We start from the raw sequence: 5,214 nt of genomic DNA on the forward strand, positions 1-5,214 counted from the left end.
TGACGCATGTGAAACGCACCAAGACTGCCGATGGCAGGTTTATGAGATGGCACGTGATCAAAACATGTGCGAAAATACCAACACGATGCTTGACGCGTTTATACTGCACATACACTGCACATATTTAAAGTTTGTTATTCACATATTGACGTTCACAATTCTGACTGCTTTTTATCTTTTATCAACAAGTAGGTTGGTTAAAAATAAAGTATCGTTACTCGTTTTGCAAAATAAAACTGTTCGGACGAAAAGATTAAGAGAAAGATGAATATCCTTATGATATAGTTTAGAATAATTAATGAGGAGTTTATCAAACAATGATATTAAACAAACGCACGTAACAGTAATCTCAACTATTAAATCCGCAATTTTATCAATTACCTCATTAACATGTAGGTATAGGTAATAGAAAAGACTTAAAAACTATCAAAGAAATAATCTACAGACTATCACACACGTACAGATAAAGTCGGCTATCCGGTACATTAGACACAAAACATTACGACATCACATACAAACTCATGAGCAGGTTAATACAGTGATGCAACCAACACAAACTTAGTGAAAGTCACAATAAAATGTACCTTTTTAAAAGGAGCGGCGTTTCGCGATCGCGACGCACACGCCCGTTTATCGCGAGAGCGTTTGAATACTGACAATTGTCTGACTGTACTCTTAAATGGCAATGGTTTGCTAAGAGAGGAGACTTCGCGACTAAAACATATAGCGAATGTTCCCCTCTCGTTCGTTCAAGGGTAACCAGTTAACTGTGTAGTGAGAAGGGTACAGAGCTTAATTGTATAGTAATTTTAAAGTACTAAATGTTAAAGTAACTCAAGATACTGTTTCCAGAAGTTATTGTTAGTTTTAGGTCTTTATTTTAGCAACTTTTCAAAATGTTTATGTGTCAAGGTAGCATTCTTAAAAACACATGCATTTAATATTTGATAAAACTGATTTGCTGATTAGCTCTTGATTATCAGTCCACCTAATTTCCAATTTAAAATTGAATCAAGTATTATAATTTATTCACATGCGAAGCATAGCAATGCCCACAAAGAGCTACCTACAATAATAGTATAGTAAATACTATAAATACTACAATACCTAACTACAAGTCCGCAATCATTCATAAATTTTATCACCTATAGAGATTTCTTAAACAAAAACTGGTAAAGTGTGAGTTGGACTTGCAACACTGAAGCTACCATTTATACAGGCTATATTTTATACAGCCTGTTCGTTTTATACAACATGTATATAACTATAATATCAAAGGTCTTTTTGAGTGAGAATAGGCCTTGGTCTATAGTTTCAATTACCCATTGTTATAAATTATAATCATACAATTAATCAACAAAAAATGGTTAGTAAGACATATTAAAACTCTTTGGAACGTAATTGAATTACAGATATTAAAAAGATAAATGAACAGTAGTACTTAAGAACAGGGCACTTGATATGAATTTATCTAACACTATAGTACAAAAAGTTTAGTAGTCAACAGGGGCACAGTCCACGCATGTCAGTAAATTTTAAAAGTTTGGAACCTGTGCTACAGGGTCAAAGTTGTGACTTTAACTTGACTTTTTGTCTTGAAACACAGCCATTATTTCTTTAGCCTTTATTTTTATGATTAAAGTGAAATGTTATAAGTAGTATAAATAATGTAATGTAACAAGTTATATACAAAAATGTAGTTTTCAAAGCACCTTATTCTCAATTATTATTAGGCACACTTAAAACTATATAATTAAACCATTTTAAATAGCTCTGGACTAAAACTTAAATCTGAACATAATACAAGCATTAGTAAAGAAATAATTGGACTTCTCAAAACATTACCCTCCATCTAAACAGTCGGGTAAAAATATACATAAAACCGTGGCGCCAATTTATACGTGCTTGCATGTAGGCATGAGGTTAAATAAATATTTTATGAAGCCAATTTGTATGCACATAATCATGGACCCACAAGCTGGACACTTATGGTTCTTTAATGTTTGAGTATAACATTTATTTACGCTCCATAACTTCTACACACTTCTAAGAAAGTCTGCTTTTAAGTTAAGTTCATATTCCACGATGTTCTCGTCTTACTTAAATGATACTTATGTTATGTATATTAAAAAGTCTCGCTTCTATAACATAATAACTAGAATACAAGCATACGAACACACGGAAACAATATAATCACTATAAAATAATCAAAAACAGCAAAAATATGAACATAATTAAAAGAGAAATATAACGGTAGTTTCGTAACAGTTATGAAAGTAAAAAAAACTCACAGTATTACGATATTTCCACTTCTTCTTATACGGCTCACGTTACTGCACTCACAAAACGGATTAACTAAACACTGCTCACTCATAAAAATAAATTTATGGAATAACTAAATCAGAAATCGTCAGGACAGACGACAGCTGACCACCAATTTGACCTTTGTATTCCAGCGTAATTATCGTGCCATATTCAGTATTATTAGCCTACAGGATTGACGTAAAATTTTCTTTACACTTTAAGCACGTGTTTTGAATTTATGCTAATAATGTATATGTCCATTAAGATTGGAACGCTCTGCACTAGGGATGTACAATAGATTTTACTAAACTAACAGTCCATCAATTCTCAGTCGTATAGAATTATTTTCCACATCTTTTATTTCGACCAGAGGATTCTTTAACCAGTTGAGAACCTTCGAACATGTATATATAAATTCAGAGCATTTAAATTGTTGTTTACTGGTAAATGAAGTTGATGAATTAAGTTGACTAGCTTGGCAATTAAGAATTTGACGCGGTGACATTGACAGCTCGAACGAAAAGTCGATTGTTGGCTAATAGTTTGTTAATATATAACTGTTGTATATAGCAACATTGTTTCACTTGTCAACTCATACTACTCATAGTACATTCTGGGGTATTCATAAGAAACGTGCTGCATTCGTAGGGGGTTGGGGAAGGGGGAGGTGGGAGGGGAGGGGGAGGGGATATACCCCCTAAAAGGAAAAGATGCGGAAATGTTTAGTTTTTGAGATATTTCAAATTTTAGTTTGGAAGCTAAGTCCGGATAACATCTCAAGACTAATCTATACTAATATATAATGCTGAAGAGTTTGTTTGTTTGAACGCGCTAATCTCAGGAAGTACTGGTCAAGATTGAAAAATTACTTTTGTGTTGAATAGACAATTCATCGAGGAAGGCTTTAGACTATAAACCATCATGCTGCGACTAATAAGAGTGAAGATACAATGGAAAATGTGAAAAAAACAGGGCAGGTATAAATCATAACTTATATCTTCTACCCACGGGGACGAAGTCGCGGGCAACAGCTATATAAAATAATCTCAGATTCTAAATAAAAAAACTAATTTTAGCTCTATCTTTAGCTAAATAGGAAGGTTTGCCCTCATATCCCCAGGTTATAACACAAAATTTGGACAATTATGTATTTATTACATAAACATTTTTTATGCATTCGATTAATTTGACAAAAGGGTCAAATTTGTTTTTTCGCACCCAGCGTCTCCACTTAAGTTCTAATATGACATCTCTTTTCTTCGTTCCTCGTTCCTTCCTTTTTCCAAATTTGCTCTCACCGTCTTGGTGTTGTGTTTGATATTTAACTACTGTCTCCCGACAGTAACTGTACCAGGCAGAGACAGTAGCCATGGACAAGCAGCCCTCCTCTGACTTCTCTGGGTCCTCATGTATCACTTCCCTGTAGGTTCTGCGATGCGCAAAGCAATACATTAAATAAAAGACACGTGGCAGAGAAATTTTTATATTATCAAACCACGTGCCTTTTCCTCGAGCCACCCTTGACCGAGCTCGGCATGCTCCTTTATTGCACACAAAGGAGCCAACATTTTTGTTTTGTGTGTATGAAATTTTCATAGGAATTTTGTGTACCCGACACATCTTGACACTATCTACAAGTTCATTTTGGATTGCGAATTCCACACATTGTTCGCGGGTTCCGAGTTCACGCACCAATTTGGTAATGTTCCACATTGATGCTATCTCCGTGACATTCAAATGTCGGGCTTCACAGTCGCCGTATAAATCGTCAAACGACACTGTCGCGTCAGCGGCTACTACGCCTTCGTCAGACGGGGCAACGGATGCCGAACTCGTCGAAGGTTGAGGTTCCTCAGCCATCTCTAGCACGTCAGGCAAGCCAGTGTCCAAAAAACAAGCAGGGGTCAGCGGTAGACAAATCAAGGGTCCGGTAAAACAAGCAGGGGTCAACGGTAGGCAAATCAAGGGTCCAGTAAATAAAAAGGGTAGTTAAAGAACACAAATAAACAAAACACGGAGCACATTCCACAATCGCGAACGAAAAGGGAATGAACTTTTGGCATAATAACACGTTTTTGACAGTTGAATGACACTTAAATACCACAGATAAAATCGAAAAGAGTGAGAAAACACTAGCTTTTGCCATACATTGTGAAACTTTGTGTTTCATTCTAACGTAATTTGTATGTATTTTGATAACTAACCACAAAACTTTAAGATTTCTCAAAAACTACACATTTCCGCATAAAAACACTTCATATTAAAACTCGGGGCATCATTGCCGATCTATTAAAACTAAAAACACTCAGTAATTCGTGCAGCGCGTTACTAAAGTCAACCCCAATTTTCAATAGTTACCAGTAAAATCTGCCGTGTGTTGGTAAACATCTTGGAAGTTAGACAGCTGCTTCCCAGCATGAAATTCGGCCATGCACCGCACATAAACTTTATAAATTATTTTACAGGCTCCTGCACGAATTAACTTATTCATGATATTCACTGTTCTTCAGTCAATACTCAGAGAGAGAAAAAATACCCAAATCAAAATTCTATCAAAAACGAAACCGGTCGAGTTAATCGAGTAGAATTTGTCACTTGTCAGTAGTTTGACAGTTCTAGTACTTATATTACTCTTTTAAGATGTTGCCAGAAACACAAAATAGTTCACAAATATATAATATCTACTCTTTTATATCGCACTGTAACCTCGTTTAAACCAATTGTGAGATCAACTAATTAGTTGAATGTAATTTTCAAACTTAAATGAATTTTAAAAAAATCGTACTTTTAACAGGTATTTAATATATGGAATTATTATCTTTTTGTTAAATCGATTACATTTCATACAGATTTCATTTATAGTTTTGTGACGGTGTGATGTAAGTAAGAATACATAGAATGTCTTCTTTG

At 34.8% G+C, this 5,214-nt stretch overlaps 1 protein-coding gene across 4 annotated transcripts in view; it reads right to left on the reverse strand.

Moving 5' to 3' along the window:
• Window positions 1–2,445, reverse strand: part of LOC113495385 (ileal sodium/bile acid cotransporter-like) — a 29,342-nt gene extending 26,897 nt beyond the window's left edge. Inside the window, exon 1 of one of the 4 annotated variants that reach the window (XM_026874079.1) lies at window positions 2,292–2,444. The gene's annotated coding sequence lies outside the window, so the exon portion shown is untranslated. Of the gene's footprint in view, window positions 1–461; window positions 482–584; window positions 672–2,291 lie in introns of those variants that run through there. The other 3 variants (XM_026874081.1, XM_026874082.1, XM_026874083.1) reach the window with 3 other exon arrangements.
• Window positions 2,446–5,214: the final 2,769 nt, after the last annotated feature.

Source organism: Trichoplusia ni, chromosome 6 (genome assembly GCF_003590095.1).
Source record: "Trichoplusia ni isolate ovarian cell line Hi5 chromosome 6, tn1, whole genome shotgun sequence".
Lineage (NCBI taxonomy): Eukaryota > Metazoa > Arthropoda > Insecta > Lepidoptera > Noctuidae > Trichoplusia > Trichoplusia ni.